Consider the following 18,151-nt stretch of genomic DNA (forward strand, 5'->3'; position numbering starts at 1 on the left):
TTGTGGTGTTTTTGATGTGTTTTGGGTTCTCCGTTGGGTTTCGTTGGGTTTTCCGTTGGCATCATGGTGGAAAAGGGTAAATTGTGGGTTTTGGAGAACATCAGGTAGGTTTAGGGGGACTTTTGGGGTGGATTCATGGTATTTGTTTTTTTTTTTTTTCTGTTTTTCTGGGGTGATCCCGTTCTTTTTGGGTGTGTTTTTGATGTGTTTTGGGGTCTCCGTTGGGTTTTGTTGGGTTCTTGTTGGTCATCATGTTGGAAAAGTGTAAATTGTGGGTTTTGGAGAATATCAGGTGAGTTTAAGTTTTTCTGGGTGGTGAATCTATGGTTTTGGTTGAATTCTTCTGTTTTTTTTTTAGCGTTTTCTTCTGTTTTTTTGGGTGGTCCCATTCTTTTTTGGGGTGTTTTTGACATATTTTGGGGTCTCCGTTGGTTTTTGTTGGGTTCTTGTTGTTCATCATGGTGGAAAAGGGTAAATTGTGGGTATTGGAGAACATCAGGTAGGTTTAGGGGGACTATTGGGGTGGATCAACGGCTTTTAGGGTTTTCTTTCGGTTTTGGGGGTGATCCCGCTTTTTTTTGTGGTGTTTTTGACGTGTTTTGGGGTTTCCGTTGCGTTTCGTTGATTTCCTAATGTGTTTTAAGTTTGTTGGGAGTGGACTTTGGGATTTGGAGAACATCAGGTAGGTTTAGTGTGTTTTTGGGGTGGATCTATGTTTTTTGGGGTTTTCTTTCTTTTTTAGGGGTTATCCTGTTCTTGTTTGGGGTGTTTTCGACTTGTTTTGGGGTCTCCGTTGGGTTTTAGTTGGATTCTCGTTGGTCGTTAGGGTAAATGGGAGTGGATTGTGGGTTTTGAAGAAGATCAGGTGAGTTTAGGGTGGTTTTGCGGGGAAATTCATAGTGTTTGGTGTTTTTTCTTCTGATCCAGTTCTTTTCTGGGGTGTTTTTGAGGTGTTTTTGGGGTTTCCGTTGGGTTTCGTTGAGTTCCTAATGGGTTTTATGGTGGTTGGGAGTGGACATTTGGATTTGGAGAACATCAGGTACGTTTAGAGTGGTTTTGGGATTGGATCCGTGCTTTTTGGGGTTTTCTTTCGTTTTTGGGGGTGATCCTGTTCTTGTTTGGGGTGTTTTGGACGTGTTTTGGGTTCTCCGTTGGGTTTCGTTGTGTTTTCCGTGGTCATCATGGTGGAAAAGTGTAAATTGTGGGTTTTGGAGAACATCAGGTAGGTTTAGGGTGTTTTTTGGGGTGGATCTATGTTTTTGGGGGATTTTCTTCCAGTTTTGGGGGTGATTCCGTTCTTGTTTGGGGTGTTTTTGACGTGTTTTGTGGTCTCTGTTTTGTTTCGTTGTGTTTTCCTTGTTCATTTTGGTGGAAAAGGCTGAATAGTGGGTTTTGGAGAACATCAGGTAGGTTTAGGGTGGTTTTGGGATTTGATCCGTGCTTTTTGGGGATTTTGTTCCAGTTTTGGGGGTGATTCCGTTCTTGTTTGTGGTGTTTTTGATGTGTTTTGGGTTCTCCGTTGGGTTTCGTTGGGTTTTCCGTTGGCATCATGGTGGAAAAGGGTAAATTGTGGGTTTTGGAGAACGTCAGGTAGGTTTAGGGGGACTTTTGGGGTGGATTCATGGTATTTGTTTTTTTTTTTTTCTGTTTTTCTGGGGTGATCCCGTTCTTTTTGGGTGTGTTTTTGATGTGTTTTGGGGTCTCCGTTGGGTTTTGTTGGGTTCTTGTTGGTCATCATGTTGGAAAAGTGTAAATTGTGGGTTTTGGAGAATATCAGGTGAGTTTAAGTTTTTCTGGGTGGTGAATCTATGGTTTTGGTTGAATTCTTCTGTTTTTTTTTTAGCGTTTTCTTCTGTTTTTGGGGTGGTCCCATTCTTTTTTGGGGTGTTTTTGACATATTTTGGGGTCTCCGTTGGTTTTTGTTGGGTTCTTGTTGTTCATCATGGTGGAAAAGGGTAAATTGTGGGTATTGGAGAACATCAGGTAGGTTTAGGGGGACTTTTGGGGTGGATCAACGGCTTTTAGGGTTTTCTTTCGGTTTTGGGGGTGATCCCGCTTTTTTTTGTGGTGTTTTTGACGTGTTTTGGGGTTTCCGTTGCGTTTCGTTGATTTCCTAATGTGTTTTAAGTTTGTTGGGAGTGGACTTTGGGATTTGGAGAACATCAGGTAGGTTTAGTGTGTTTTTGGGGTGGATCTATGTTTTTTGGGGTTTTCTTTCTTTTTTAGGGGTTATCCTGTTCTTGTTTGGGGTGTTTTCGACTTGTTTTGGGGTCTCCGTTGGGTTTTAGTTGGATTCTCGTTGGTCGTTAGGGTAAATGGGAGTGGATTGTGGGTTTTGAAGAAGATCAGGTGAGTTTAGGGTGGTTTTGCGGGGAAATTCATAGTGTTTGGTGTTTTTTCTTCTGATCCAGTTCTTTTCTGGGGTGTTTTTGAGGTGTTTTTGGGGTTTCCGTTGGGTTTCGTTGAGTTCCTAATGGGTTTTATGGTGGTTGGGAGTGGACATTTGGATTTGGAGAACATCAGGTACGTTTAGAGTGGTTTTGGGATTGGATCCGTGCTTTTTGGGGTTTTCTTTCGTTTTTGGGGGTGATCCTGTTCTTGTTTGGGGTGTTTTGGACGTGTTTTGGGTTCTCCGTTGGGTTTCGTTGTGTTTTCCGTGGTCATCATGGTGGAAAAGTGTAAATTGTGGGTTTTGGAGAACATCAGGTAGGTTTAGGGTGTTTTTTGGGGTGGATCTATGTTTTTGGGGGATTTTCTTCCAGTTTTGGGGGTGATTCCGTTCTTGTTTGGGGTGTTTTTGACGTGTTTTGTGGTCTCTGTTTTGTTTCGTTGTGTTTTCCTTGTTCATTTTGGTGGAAAAGGCTGAATAGTGGGTTTTGGAGAACATCAGGTAGGTTTAGGGTGGTTTTGGGATTTGATCCGTGCTTTTTGGGGATTTTGTTCCAGTTTTGGGGGTGATTCCGTTCTTGTTTGTGGTGTTTTTGATGTGTTTTGGGTTCTCCGTTGGGTTTCGTTGGGTTTTCCGTTGGCATCATGGTGGAAAAGGGTAAATTGTGGGTTTTGGAGAACATCAGGTAGGTTTAGGGGGACTTTTGGGGTGGATTCATGGTATTTGTTTTTTTTTTTTTCTGTTTTTCTGGGGTGATCCCGTTCTTTTTGGGTGTGTTTTTGATGTGTTTTGGGGTCTCCGTTGGGTTTTGTTGGGTTCTTGTTGGTCATCATGTTGGAAAAGTGTAAATTGTGGGTTTTGGAGAATATCAGGTGAGTTTAAGTTTTTCTGGGTGGTGAATCTATGGTTTTGGTTGAATTCTTCTGTTTTTTTTTTAGCGTTTTCTTCTGTTTTTGGGGTGGTCCCATTCTTTTTTGGGGTGTTTTTGACATATTTTGGGGTCTCCGTTGGTTTTTGTTGGGTTCTTGTTGTTCATCATGGTGGAAAAGGGTAAATTGTGGGTATTGGAGAACATCAGGTAGGTTTAGGGGGACTTTTGGGGTGGATCAACGGCTTTTAGGGTTTTCTTTCGGTTTTGGGGGTGATCCCGCTTTTTTTTGTGGTGTTTTTGACGTGTTTTGGGGTTTCCGTTGCGTTTCGTTGATTTCCTAATGTGTTTTAAGTTTGTTGGGAGTGGACTTTGGGATTTGGAGAACATCAGGTAGGTTTAGTGTGTTTTTGGGGTGGATCTATGTTTTTTGGGGTTTTCTTTCTTTTTTAGGGGTTATCCTGTTCTTGTTTGGGGTGTTTTCGACTTGTTTTGGGGTCTCCGTTGGGTTTTAGTTGGATTCTCGTTGGTCGTTAGGGTAAATGGGAGTGGATTGTGGGTTTTGAAGAAGATCAGGTGAGTTTAGGGTGGTTTTGCGGGGAAATTCATAGTGTTTGGTGTTTTTTCTTCTGATCCAGTTCTTTTCTGGGGTGTTTTTGAGGTGTTTTTGGGGTTTCCGTTGGGTTTCGTTGAGTTCCTAATGGGTTTTATGGTGGTTGGGAGTGGACATTTGGATTTGGAGAACATCAGGTACGTTTAGAGTGGTTTTGGGATTGGATCCGTGCTTTTTGGGGTTTTCTTTCGTTTTTGGGGGTGATCCTGTTCTTGTTTGGGGTGTTTTGGACGTGTTTTGGGTTCTCCGTTGGGTTTCGTTGTGTTTTCCGTGGTCATCATGGTGGAAAAGTGTAAATTGTGGGTTTTGGAGAACATCAGGTAGGTTTAGGGTGTTTTTTGGGGTGGATCTATGTTTTTGGGGGATTTTCTTCCAGTTTTGGGGGTGATTCCGTTCTTGTTTGGGGTGTTTTTGACGTGTTTTGTGGTCTCTGTTTTGTTTCGTTGTGTTTTCCTTGTTCATTTTGGTGGAAAAGGCTGAATAGTGGGTTTTGGAGAACATCAGGTAGGTTTAGGGTGGTTTTGGGATTTGATCCGTGCTTTTTGGGGATTTTGTTCCAGTTTTGGGGGTGATTCCGTTCTTGTTTGTGGTGTTTTTGATGTGTTTTGGGTTCTCCGTTGGGTTTCGTTGGGTTTTCCGTTGGCATCATGGTGGAAAAGGGTAAATTGTGGGTTTTGGAGAACATCAGGTAGGTTTAGGGGGACTTTTGGGGTGGATTCATGGTATTTGTTTTTTTTTTTTTCTGTTTTCCTGGGGTGATCCCGTTCTTTTTTGGTGTGTTTTTGATGTGTTTTGGGGTCTCCGTTGGGTTTTGTTGGGTTCTTGTTGGTCATCATGTTGGAAAAGTGTAAATTGTGGGTTTTGGAGAATATCAGGTGAGTTTAAGTTTTTCTGGGTGGTGAATCTATGGTTTTGGTTGAATTCTTCTGTTTTTTTTTTAGCGTTTTCTTCTGTTTTTGGGGTGGTCCCATTCTTTTTTGGGGTGTTTTTGACATATTTTGGGGTCTCCGTTGGTTTTTGTTGGGTTCTTGTTGTTCATCATGGTGGAAAAGGGTAAATTGTGGGTATTGGAGAACATCAGGTAGGTTTAGGGGGACTATTGGGGTGGATCAACGGCTTTTAGGGTTTTCTTTCGGTTTTGGGGGTGATCCCGCTTTTTTTTGTGGTGTTTTTGACGTGTTTTGGGGTTTCCGTTGCGTTTCGTTGATTTCCTAATGTGTTTTAAGTTTGTTGGGAGTGGACTTTGGGATTTGGAGAACATCAGGTAGGTTTAGTGTGTTTTTGGGGTGGATCTATGTTTTTTGGGGTTTTCTTTCTTTTTTAGGGGTTATCCTGTTCTTGTTTGGGGTGTTTTCGACTTGTTTTGGGGTCTCCGTTGGGTTTTAGTTGGATTCTCGTTGGTCGTTAGGGTAAATGGGAGTGGATTGTGGGTTTTGAAGAAGATCAGGTGAGTTTAGGGTGGTTTTGCGGGGAAATTCATAGTGTTTGGTGTTTTTTCTTCTGATCCAGTTCTTTTCTGGGGTGTTTTTGAGGTGTTTTTGGGGTTTCCGTTGGGTTTCGTTGAGTTCCTAATGGGTTTTATGGTGGTTGGGAGTGGACATTTGGATTTGGAGAACATCAGGTACGTTTAGAGTGGTTTTGGGATTTGATCCGTGCTTTTTGGGGTTTTCTTTCGTTTTTGGGGGTGATCCTGTTCTTGTTTGGGGTGTTTTGGACGTGTTTTGGGTTCTCCGTTGGGTTTCGTTGTGTTTTCCGTGGTCATCATGGTGGAAAAGTGTAAATTGTGGGTTTTGGAGAACATCAGGTAGGTTTAGGGTGTTTTTTGGGGTGGATCTATGTTTTTGGGGGATTTTCTTCCAGTTTTGGGGGTGATTCCGTTCTTGTTTGGGGTGTTTTTGACGTGTTTTGTGGTCTCTGTTTTGTTTCGTTGTGTTTTCCTTGTTCATTTTGGTGGAAAAGGCTGAATAGTGGGTTTTGGAGAACATCAGGTAGGTTTAGGGTGGTTTTGGGATTTGATCCGTGCTTTTTGGGGATTTTGTTCCAGTTTTGGGGGTGATTCCGTTCTTGTTTGTGGTGTTTTTGATGTGTTTTGGGTTCTCCGTTGGGTTTCGTTGGGTTTTCCGTTGGCATCATGGTGGAAAAGGGTAAATTGTGGGTTTTGGAGAACATCAGGTAGGTTTAGGGGGACTTTTGGGGTGGATTCATGGTATTTGTTTTTTTTTTTTTCTGTTTTTCTGGGGTGATCCCGTTCTTTTTGGGTGTGTTTTTGATGTGTTTTGGGGTCTCCGTTGGGTTTTGTTGGGTTCTTGTTGGTCATCATGTTGGAAAAGTGTAAATTGTGGGTTTTGGAGAATATCAGGTGAGTTTAAGTTTTTCTGGGTGGTGAATCTATGGTTTTGGTTGAATTCTTCTGTTTTTTTTTTTTTTTTTTAGCGTTTTCTTCTGTTTTTGGGGTGGTCCCATTCTTTTTTGGGGTGTTTTTGACATATTTTGGGGTCTCCGTTGGTTTTTGTTGGGTTCTTGTTGTTCATCATGGTGGAAAAGGGTAAATTGTGGGTATTGGAGAACATCAGGTAGGTTTAGGGGGACTTTTGGGGTGGATCAACGGCTTTTAGGGTTTTCTTTCGGTTTTGGGGGTGATCCCGCTTTTTTTTGTGGTGTTTTTGACGTGTTTTGGGGTTTCCGTTGCGTTTCGTTGATTTCCTAATGTGTTTTAAGTTTGTTGGGAGTGGACTTTGGGATTTGGAGAACATCAGGTAGGTTTAGTGTGTTTTTGGGGTGGATCTATGTTTTTTGGGGTTTTCTTTCTTTTTTAGGGGTTATCCTGTTCTTGTTTGGGGTGTTTTCGACTTGTTTTGGGGTCTCCGTTGGGTTTTAGTTGGATTCTCGTTGGTCGTTAGGGTAAATGGGAGTGGATTGTGGGTTTTGAAGAAGATCAGGTGAGTTTAGGGTGGTTTTGCGGGGAAATTCATAGTGTTTGGTGTTTTTTCTTCTGATCCAGTTCTTTTCTGGGGTGTTTTTGAGGTGTTTTTGGGGTTTCCGTTGGGTTTCGTTGAGTTCCTAATGGGTTTTATGGTGGTTGGGAGTGGACATTTGGATTTGGAGAACATCAGGTACGTTTAGAGTGGTTTTGGGATTGGATCCGTGCTTTTTGGGGTTTTCTTTCGTTTTTGGGGGTGATCCTGTTCTTGTTTGGGGTGTTTTGGACGTGTTTTGGGTTCTCCGTTGGGTTTCGTTGTGTTTTCCGTGGTCATCATGGTGGAAAAGTGTAAATTGTGGGTTTTGGAGAACATCAGGTAGGTTTAGGGTGTTTTTTGGGGTGGATCTATGTTTTTGGGGGATTTTCTTCCAGTTTTGGGGGTGATTCCGTTCTTGTTTGGGGTGTTTTTGACGTGTTTTGTGGTCTCTGTTTTGTTTCGTTGTGTTTTCCTTGTTCATTTTGGTGGAAAAGGCTGAATAGTGGGTTTTGGAGAACATCAGGTAGGTTTAGGGTGGTTTTGGGATTTGATCCGTGCTTTTTGGGGATTTTGTTCCAGTTTTGGGGGTGATTCCGTTCTTGTTTGTGGTGTTTTTGATGTGTTTTGGGTTCTCCGTTGGGTTTCGTTGGGTTTTCCGTTGGCATCATGGTGGAAAAGGGTAAATTGTGGGTTTTGGAGAACATCAGGTAGGTTTAGGGGGACTTTTGGGGTGGATTCATGGTATTTGTTTTTTTTTTTTTCTGTTTTCCTGGGGTGATCCCGTTCTTTTTTGGTGTGTTTTTGATGTGTTTTGGGGTCTCCGTTGGGTTTTGTTGGGTTCTTGTTGGTCATCATGTTGGAAAAGTGTAAATTGTGGGTTTTGGAGAATATCAGGTGAGTTTAAGTTTTTCTGGGTGGTGAATCTATGGTTTTGGTTGAATTCTTCTGTTTTTTTTTTAGCGTTTTCTTCTGTTTTTGGGGTGGTCCCATTCTTGTTTGGGGTGTTTTTGACATATTTTGGGGTCTCCGTTGGTTTTTGTTGGGTTCTTGTTGTTCATCATGGTGGAAAAGGGTAAATTGTGGGTATTGGAGAACATCAGGTAGGTTTAGGGGGACTTTTGGGGTGGATCAACGGCTTTTAGGGTTTTCTTTCGGTTTTGGGGGTGATCCCGCTTTTTTTTGTGGTGTTTTTGACGTGTTTTGGGGTTTCCGTTGCGTTTCGTTGATTTCCTAATGTGTTTTAAGTTTGTTGGGAGTGGACTTTGGGATTTGGAGAACATCAGGTAGGTTTAGTGTGTTTTTGGGGTGGATCTATGTTTTTTGGGGTTTTCTTTCTTTTTTAGGGGTTATCCTGTTCTTGTTTGGGGTGTTTTCGACTTGTTTTGGGGTCTCCGTTGGGTTTTAGTTGGATTCTCGTTGGTCGTTAGGGTAAACGGGAGTGGATTGTGGGTTTTGAAGAAGATCAGGTGAGTTTAGGGTGGTTTTGCGGGGAAATTCATAGTGTTTGGTGTTTTTTCTTCTGATCCAGTTCTTTTCTGGGGTGTTTTTGAGGTGTTTTTGGGGTTTCCGTTGGGTTTCGTTGAGTTCCTAATGGGTTTTATGGTGGTTGGGAGTGGACATTTGGATTTGGAGAACATCAGGTACGTTTAGAGTGGTTTTGGGATTGGATCCGTTCTTTTTGGGGTTTTCTTTCGTTTTTGGGGGTGATCCTGTTCTTGTTTGGGGTGTTTTGGACGTGTTTTGGGTTCTCCGTTGGGTTTCGTTGTGTTTTCCGTGGTCATCATGGTGGAAAAGTGTAAATTGTGGGTTTTGGAGAACATCAGGTAGGTTTAGGGTGTTTTTTGGGGTGGATCTATGTTTTTGGGGGATTTTCTTCCAGTTTTGGGAGTGATTCCGTTCTTGTTTGGGGTGTTTTTGACGTGTTTTGTGGTCTCTGTTTTGTTTCGTTGTGTTTTCCTTGTTCATTTTGGTGGAAAAGGCTGAATAGTGGGTTTTGGAGAACATCAGGTAGGTTTAGGGTGGTTTTGGGATTTGATCCGTGCTTTTTGGGGATTTTGTTCCAGTTTTGGGGGTGATTCCGTTCTTGTTTGTGGTGTTTTTGATGTGTTTTGGGTTCTCCGTTGGGTTTCGTTGGGTTTTCCGTTGGCATCATGGTGGAAAAGGGTAAATTGTGGGTTTTGGAGAACATCAGGTAGGTTTAGGGGGACTTTTGGGGTGGATTCATGGTATTTGTTTTTTTTTTTTTTCTGTTTTTCTGGGGTGATCCCGTTCTTTTTTGGTGTGTTTTTGATGTGTTTTGGGGTCTCCGTTGGGTTTTGTTGGGTTCTTGTTGGTCATCATGTTGGAAAAGTGTAAATTGTGGGTTTTGGAGAATATCAGGTGAGTTTAAGTTTTTCTGGGTGGTGAATCTATGGTTTTGGTTGAATTCTTCTGTTTTTTTTTTAGCGTTTTCTTCTGTTTTTTTGGGTGGTCCCATTCTTTTTTGGGGTGTTTTTGACATATTTTGGGGTCTCCGTTGGTTTTTGTTGGGTTCTTGTTGTTCATCATGGTGGAAAAGGGTAAATTGTGGGTATTGGAGAACATCAGGTAGGTTTAGGGGGACTATTGGGGTGGATCAACGGCTTTTAGGGTTTTCTTTCGGTTTTGGGGGTGATCCCGCTTTTTTTTGTGGTGTTTTTGACGTGTTTTGGGGTTTCCGTTGCGTTTCGTTGATTTCCTAATGTGTTTTAAGTTTGTTGGGAGTGGACTTTGGGATTTGGAGAACATCAGGTAGGTTTAGTGTGTTTTTGGGGTGGATCTATGTTTTTTGGGGTTTTCTTTCTTTTTTAGGGGTTATCCTGTTCTTGTTTGGGGTGTTTTCGACTTGTTTTGGGGTCTCCGTTGGGTTTTAGTTGGATTCTCGTTGGTCGTTAGGGTAAATGGGAGTGGATTGTGGGTTTTGAAGAAGATCAGGTGAGTTTAGGGTGGTTTTGCGGGGAAATTCATAGTGTTTGGTGTTTTTTCTTCTGATCCAGTTCTTTTCTGGGGTGTTTTTGAGGTGTTTTTGGGGTTTCCGTTGGGTTTCGTTGAGTTCCTAATGGGTTTTATGGTGGTTGGGAGTGGACATTTGGATTTGGAGAACATCAGGTACGTTTAGAGTGGTTTTGGGATTGGATCCGTGCTTTTTGGGGTTTTCTTTCGTTTTTGGGGGTGATCCTGTTCTTGTTTGGGGTGTTTTGGACGTGTTTTGGGTTCTCCGTTGGGTTTCGTTGTGTTTTCCGTGGTCATCATGGTGGAAAAGTGTAAATTGTGGGTTTTGGAGAACATCAGGTAGGTTTAGGGTGTTTTTTGGGGTGGATCTATGTTTTTGGGGGATTTTCTTCCAGTTTTGGGGGTGATTCCGTTCTTGTTTGGGGTGTTTTTGACGTGTTTTGTGGTCTCTGTTTTGTTTCGTTGTGTTTTCCTTGTTCATTTTGGTGGAAAAGGCTGAATAGTGGGTTTTGGAGAACATCAGGTAGGTTTAGGGTGGTTTTGGGATTTGATCCGTGCTTTTTGGGGATTTTGTTCCAGTTTTGGGGGTGATTCCGTTCTTGTTTGTGGTGTTTTTGATGTGTTTTGGGTTCTCCGTTGGGTTTCGTTGGGTTTTCCGTTGGCATCATGGTGGAAAAGGGTAAATTGTGGGTTTTGGAGAACATCAGGTAGGTTTAGGGGGACTTTTGGGGTGGATTCATGGTATTTGTTTTTTTTTTTTTCTGTTTTTCTGGGGTGATCCCGTTCTTTTTGGGTGTGTTTTTGATGTGTTTTGGGGTCTCCGTTGGGTTTTGTTGGGTTCTTGTTGGTCATCATGTTGGAAAAGTGTAAATTGTGGGTTTTGGAGAATATCAGGTGAGTTTAAGTTTTTCTGGGTGGTGAATCTATGGTTTTGGTTGAATTCTTCTGTTTTTTTTTTAGCGTTTTCTTCTGTTTTTGGGGTGGTCCCATTCTTTTTTGGGGTGTTTTTGACATATTTTGGGGTCTCCGTTGGTTTTTGTTGGGTTCTTGTTGTTCATCATGGTGGAAAAGGGTAAATTGTGGGTATTGGAGAACATCAGGTAGGTTTAGGGGGACTTTTGGGGTGGATCAACGGCTTTTAGGGTTTTCTTTCGGTTTTGGGGGTGATCCCGCTTTTTTTTGTGGTGTTTTTGACGTGTTTTGGGGTTTCCGTTGCGTTTCGTTGATTTCCTAATGTGTTTTAAGTTTGTTGGGAGTGGACTTTGGGATTTGGAGAACATCAGGTAGGTTTAGTGTGTTTTTGGGGTGGATCTATGTTTTTTGGGGTTTTCTTTCTTTTTTAGGGGTTATCCTGTTCTTGTTTGGGGTGTTTTCGACTTGTTTTGGGGTCTCCGTTGGGTTTTAGTTGGATTCTCGTTGGTCGTTAGGGTAAATGGGAGTGGATTGTGGGTTTTGAAGAAGATCAGGTGAGTTTAGGGTGGTTTTGCGGGGAAATTCATAGTGTTTGGTGTTTTTTCTTCTGATCCAGTTCTTTTCTGGGGTGTTTTTGAGGTGTTTTTGGGGTTTCCGTTGGGTTTCGTTGAGTTCCTAATGGGTTTTATGGTGGTTGGGAGTGGACATTTGGATTTGGAGAACATCAGGTACGTTTAGAGTGGTTTTGGGATTGGATCCGTGCTTTTTGGGGTTTTCTTTCGTTTTTGGGGGTGATCCTGTTCTTGTTTGGGGTGTTTTGGACGTGTTTTGGGTTCTCCGTTGGGTTTCGTTGTGTTTTCCGTGGTCATCATGGTGGAAAAGTGTAAATTGTGGGTTTTGGAGAACATCAGGTAGGTTTAGGGTGTTTTTTGGGGTGGATCTATGTTTTTGGGGGATTTTCTTCCAGTTTTGGGGGTGATTCCGTTCTTGTTTGGGGTGTTTTTGACGTGTTTTGTGGTCTCTGTTTTGTTTCGTTGTGTTTTCCTTGTTCATTTTGGTGGAAAAGGCTGAATAGTGGGTTTTGGAGAACATCAGGTAGGTTTAGGGTGGTTTTGGGATTTGATCCGTGCTTTTTGGGGATTTTGTTCCAGTTTTGGGGGTGATTCCGTTCTTGTTTGTGGTGTTTTTGATGTGTTTTGGGTTCTCCGTTGGGTTTCGTTGGGTTTTCCGTTGGCATCATGGTGGAAAAGGGTAAATTGTGGGTTTTGGAGAACATCAGGTAGGTTTAGGGGGACTTTTGGGGTGGATTCATGGTATTTGTTTTTTTTTTTTTTCTGTTTTCCTGGGGTGATCCCGTTCTTTTTTGGTGTGTTTTTGATGTGTTTTGGGGTCTCCGTTGGGTTTTGTTGGGTTCTTGTTGGTCATCATGTTGGAAAAGTGTAAATTGTGGGTTTTGGAGAATATCAGGTGAGTTTAAGTTTTTCTGGGTGGTGAATCTATGGTTTTGGTTGAATTCTTCTGTTTTTTTTTTTAGCGTTTTCTTCTGTTTTTGGGGTGGTCCCATTCTTTTTTGGGGTGTTTTTGACATATTTTGGGGTCTCCGTTGGTTTTTGTTGGGTTCTTGTTGTTCATCATGGTGGAAAAGGGTAAATTGTGGGTATTGGAGAACATCAGGTAGGTTTAGGGGGACTATTGGGGTGGATCAACGGCTTTTAGGGTTTTCTTTCGGTTTTGGGGGTGATCCCGCTTTTTTTTGTGGTGTTTTTGACGTGTTTTGGGGTTTCCGTTGCGTTTCGTTGATTTCCTAATGTGTTTTAAGTTTGTTGGGAGTGGACTTTGGGATTTGGAGAACATCAGGTAGGTTTAGTGTGTTTTTGGGGTGGATCTATGTTTTTTGGGGTTTTCTTTCTTTTTTAGGGGTTATCCTGTTCTTGTTTGGGGTGTTTTCGACTTGTTTTGGGGTCTCCGTTGGGTTTTAGTTGGATTCTCGTTGGTCGTTAGGGTAAATGGGAGTGGATTGTGGGTTTTGAAGAAGATCAGGTGAGTTTAGGGTGGTTTTGCGGGGAAATTCATAGTGTTTGGTGTTTTTTCTTCTGATCCAGTTCTTTTCTGGGGTGTTTTTGAGGTGTTTTTGGGGTTTCCGTTGGGTTTCGTTGAGTTCCTAATGGGTTTTATGGTGGTTGGGAGTGGACATTTGGATTTGGAGAACATCAGGTACGTTTAGAGTGGTTTTGGGATTGGATCCGTGCTTTTTGGGGTTTTCTTTCGTTTTTGGGGGTGATCCTGTTCTTGTTTGGGGTGTTTTGGACGTGTTTTGGGTTCTCCGTTGGGTTTCGTTGTGTTTTCCGTGGTCATCATGGTGGAAAAGTGTAAATTGTGGGTTTTGGAGAACATCAGGTAGGTTTAGGGTGTTTTTTGGGGTGGATCTATGTTTTTGGGGGATTTTCTTCCAGTTTTGGGGGTGATTCCGTTCTTGTTTGGGGTGTTTTTGACGTGTTTTGTGGTCTCTGTTTTGTTTCGTTGTGTTTTCCTTGTTCATTTTGGTGGAAAAGGCTGAATAGTGGGTTTTGGAGAACATCAGGTAGGTTTAGGGTGGTTTTGGGATTTGATCCGTGCTTTTTGGGGATTTTGTTCCAGTTTTGGGGGTGATTCCGTTCTTGTTTGTGGTGTTTTTGATGTGTTTTGGGTTCTCCGTTGGGTTTCGTTGGGTTTTCCGTTGGCATCATGGTGGAAAAGGGTAAATTGTGGGTTTTGGAGAACATCAGGTAGGTTTAGGGGGACTTTTGGGGTGGATTCATGGTATTTGTTTTTTTTTTTTTCTGTTTTTCTGGGGTGATCCCGTTCTTTTTGGGTGTGTTTTTGATGTGTTTTGGGGTCTCCGTTGGGTTTTGTTGGGTTCTTGTTGGTCATCATGTTGGAAAAGTGTAAATTGTGGGTTTTGGAGAATATCAGGTGAGTTTAAGTTTTTCTGGGTGGTGAATCTATGGTTTTGGTTGAATTCTTCTGTTTTTTTTTTAGCGTTTTCTTCTGTTTTTGGGGTGGTCCCATTCTTTTTTGGGGTGTTTTTGACATATTTTGGGGTCTCCGTTGGTTTTTGTTGGGTTCTTGTTGTTCATCATGGTGGAAAAGGGTAAATTGTGGGTATTGGAGAACATCAGGTAGGTTTAGGGGGACTTTTGGGGTGGATCAACGGCTTTTAGGGTTTTCTTTCGGTTTTGGGGGTGATCCCGCTTTTTTTTGTGGTGTTTTTGACGTGTTTTGGGGTTTCCGTTGCGTTTCGTTGATTTCCTAATGTGTTTTAAGTTTGTTGGGAGTGGACTTTGGGATTTGGAGAACATCAGGTAGGTTTAGTGTGTTTTTGGGGTGGATCTATGTTTTTTGGGGTTTTCTTTCTTTTTTAGGGGTTATCCTGTTCTTGTTTGGGGTGTTTTCGACTTGTTTTGGGGTCTCCGTTGGGTTTTAGTTGGATTCTCGTTGGTCGTTAGGGTAAATGGGAGTGGATTGTGGGTTTTGAAGAAGATCAGGTGAGTTTAGGGTGGTTTTGCGGGGAAATTCATAGTGTTTGGTGTTTTTTCTTCTGATCCAGTTCTTTTCTGGGGTGTTTTTGAGGTGTTTTTGGGGTTTCCGTTGGGTTTCGTTGAGTTCCTAATGGGTTTTATGGTGGTTGGGAGTGGACATTTGGATTTGGAGAACATCAGGTACGTTTAGAGTGGTTTTGGGATTGGATCCGTGCTTTTTGGGGTTTTCTTTCGTTTTTGGGGGTGATCCTGTTCTTGTTTGGGGTGTTTTGGACGTGTTTTGGGTTCTCCGTTGGGTTTCGTTGTGTTTTCCGTGGTCATCATGGTGGAAAAGTGTAAATTGTGGGTTTTGGAGAACATCAGGTAGGTTTAGGGTGTTTTTTGGGGTGGATCTATGTTTTTGGGGGATTTTCTTCCAGTTTTGGGGGTGATTCCGTTCTTGTTTGGGGTGTTTTTGACGTGTTTTGTGGTCTCTGTTTTGTTTCGTTGTGTTTTCCTTGTTCATTTTGGTGGAAAAGGCTGAATAGTGGGTTTTGGAGAACATCAGGTAGGTTTAGGGTGGTTTTGGGATTTGATCCGTGCTTTTTGGGGATTTTGTTCCAGTTTTGGGGGTGATTCCGTTCTTGTTTGTAGTGTTTTTGATGTGTTTTGGGTTCTCCGTTGGGTTTCGTTGGGTTTTCCGTTGGCATCATGGTGGAAAAGGGTAAATTGTGGGTTTTGGAGAACATCAGGTAGGTTTAGGGGGACTTTTGGGGTGGATTCATGGTATTTGTTTTTTTTTTTTTCTGTTTTTCTGGGGTGATCCCGTTCTTTTTTGGTGTGTTTTTGATGTGTTTTGGGGTCTCCGTTGGGTTTTGTTGGGTTCTTGTTGGTCATCATGTTGGAAAAGTGTAAATTGTGGGTTTTGGAGAATATCAGGTGAGTTTAAGTTTTTCTGGGTGGTGAATCTATGGTTTTGGTTGAATTCTTCTGTTTTTTTTTTTAGCGTTTTCTTCTGTTTTTGGGGTGGTCCCATTCTTTTTTGGGGTGTTTTTGACATATTTTGGGGTCTCCATTGGTTTTTGTTGGGTTCTTGTTGTTCATCATGGTGGAAAAGGGTAAATTGTGGGTATTGGAGAACATCAGGTAGGTTTAGGGGGACTTTTGGGGTGGATCAACGGCTTTTAGGGTTTTCTTTCGGTTTTGGGGGTGATCCCGCTTTTTTTTGTGGTGTTTTTGACGTGTTTTGGGGTTTCCGTTGCGTTTCGTTGATTTCCTAATGTGTTTTAAGTTTGTTGGGAGTGGACTTTGGGATTTGGAGAACATCAGGTAGGTTTAGTGTGTTTTTGGGGTGGATCTATGTTTTTTGGGGTTTTCTTTCTTTTTTAGGGGTTATCCTGTTCTTGTTTGGGGTGTTTTCGACTTGTTTTGGGGTCTCCGTTGGGTTTTAGTTGGATTCTCGTTGGTCGTTAGGGTAAATGGGAGTGGATTGTGGGTTTTGAAGAAGATCAGGTGAGTTTAGGGTGGTTTTGCGGGGAAATTCATAGTGTTTGGTGTTTTTTCTTCTGATCCAGTTCTTTTCTGGGGTGTTTTTGAGGTGTTTTTGGGGTTTCCGTTGGGTTTCGTTGAGTTCCTAATGGGTTTTATGGTGGTTGGGAGTGGACATTTGGATTTGGAGAACATCAGGTACGTTTAGAGTGGTTTTGGGATTGGATCCGTGCTTTTTGGGGTTTTCTTTCGTTTTTGGGGGTGATCCTGTTCTTGTTTGGGGTGTTTTGGACGTGTTTTGGGTTCTCCGTTGGGTTTCGTTGTGTTTTCCGTGGTCATCATGGTGGAAAAGTGTAAATTGTGGGTTTTGGAGAACATCAGGTAGGTTTAGGGGGACTTTTGGGGTGGATCTATGTTTTTGGGGGATTTTCTTCCAGTTTTGGGGGTGATTCCGTTCTTGTTTGGGGTGTTTTTGACGTGTTTTGTGGTCTCTGTTTTGTTTCGTTGTGTTTTCCTTGTTCATTTTGGTGGAAAAGGCTGAATAGTGGGTTTTGGAGAACATCAGGTAGGTTTAGGGTGGTTTTGGGATTTGATCCGTGCTTTTTGGGGATTTTGTTCCAGTTTTGGGGGTGATTCCGTTCTTGTTTGTGGTGTTTTTGATGTGTTTTGGGTTCTCCGTTGGGTTTCGTTGGGTTTTCCGTTGGCATCATGGTGGAAAAGGGTAAATTGTGGGTTTTGGAGAACATCAGGTAGGTTTAGGGGGACTTTTGGGGTGGATTCATGGTATTTGTTTTTTTTTTTTTCTGTTTTTCTGGGGTGATCCCGTTCTTTTTTGGTGTGTTTTTGATGTGTTTTGGGGTCTCCGTTGGGTTTTGTTGGGTTCTTGTTGGTCATCATGTTGGAAAAGTGTAAATTGTGGGTTTTGGAGAATATCAGGTGAGTTTAAGTTTTTCTGGGTGGTGAATCTATGGTTTTGGTTGAATTCTTCTGTTTTTTTTTTAGCGTTTTCTTCTGTTTTTTGGGTGGTCCCATTCTTTTTTGGGGTGTTTTTGACATATTTTGGGGTCTCCGTTGGTTTTTGTTGGGTTCTTGTTGTTCATCATGGTGGAAAAGGGTAAATTGTGGGTATTGGAGAACATCAGGTAGGTTTAGGGGGACTTTTGGGGTGGATCAACGGCTTTTAGGGTTTTCTTTCGGTTTTGGGGGTGATCCCGCTTTTTTTTGTGGTGTTTTTGACGTGTTTTGGGGTTTCCGTTGCGTTTCGTTGATTTCCTAATGTGTTTTAAGTTTGTTGGGAGTGGACTTTGGGATTTGGAGAACATCAGGTAGGTTTAGTGTGTTTTTGGGGTGGATCTATGTTTTTTGGGGTTTTCTTTCTTTTTTAGGGGTTATCCTGTTCTTGTTTGGGGTGTTTTCGACTTGTTTTGGGGTCTCCGTTGGGTTTTAGTTGGATTCTCGTTGGTCGTTAGGGTAAATGGGAGTGGATTGTGGGTTTTGAAGAAGATCAGGTGAGTTTAGGGTGGTTTTGCGGGGAAATTCATAGTGTTTGGTGTTTTTTCTTCTGATCCAGTTCTTTTCTGGGGTGTTTTTGAGGTGTTTTTGGGGTTTCCGTTGGGTTTCGTTGAGTTCCTAATGGGTTTTATGGTGGTTGGGAGTGGACATTTGGATTTGGAGAACATCAGGTACGTTTAGAGTGGTTTTGGGATTGGATCCGTGCTTTTTGGGGTTTTCTTTCGTTTTTGGGGGTGATCCTGTTCTTGTTTGGGGTGTTTTGGACGTGTTTTGGGTTCTCCGTTGGGTTTCGTTGTGTTTTCCGTGGTCATCATGGTGGAAAAGTGTAAATTGTGGGTTTTGGAGAACATCAGGTAGGTTTAGGGTGTTTTTTGGGGTGGATCTATGTTTTTGGGGGATTTTCTTCCAGTTTTGGGGGTGATTCCGTTCTTGTTTGGGGTGTTTTTGACGTGTTTTGTGGTCTCTGTTTTGTTTCGTTGTGTTTTCCTTGTTCATTTTGGTGGAAAAGGCTGAATAGTGGGTTTTGGAGAACATCAGGTAGGTTTAGGGTGGTTTTGGGATTTGATCCGTGCTTTTTGGGGATTTTGTTCCAGTTTTGGGGGTGATTCCGTTCTTGTTTGTGGTGTTTTTGATGTGTTTTGGGTTCTCCGTTGGGTTTCGTTGGGTTTTCCGTTGGCATCATGGTGGAAAAGGGTAAATTGTGGGTTTTGGAGAACATCAGGTAGGTTTAGGGGGACTTTTGGGGTGGATTCATGGTATTTGTTTTTTTTTTTTTCTGTTTTTCTGGGGTGATCCCGTTCTTTTTGGGTGTGTTTTTGATGTGTTTTGGGGTCTCCGTTGGGTTTTGTTGGGTTCTTGTTGGTCATCATGTTGGAAAAGTGTAAATTGTGGGTTTTGGAGAATATCAGGTGAGTTTAAGTTTTTCTGGGTGGTGAATCTATGGTT

Source organism: Aythya ferina (assembly GCF_964211825.1).
Source record: "Aythya ferina genome assembly, chromosome: 6".
In the NCBI taxonomy this organism is placed as follows: domain Eukaryota; kingdom Metazoa; phylum Chordata; class Aves; order Anseriformes; family Anatidae; genus Aythya; species Aythya ferina.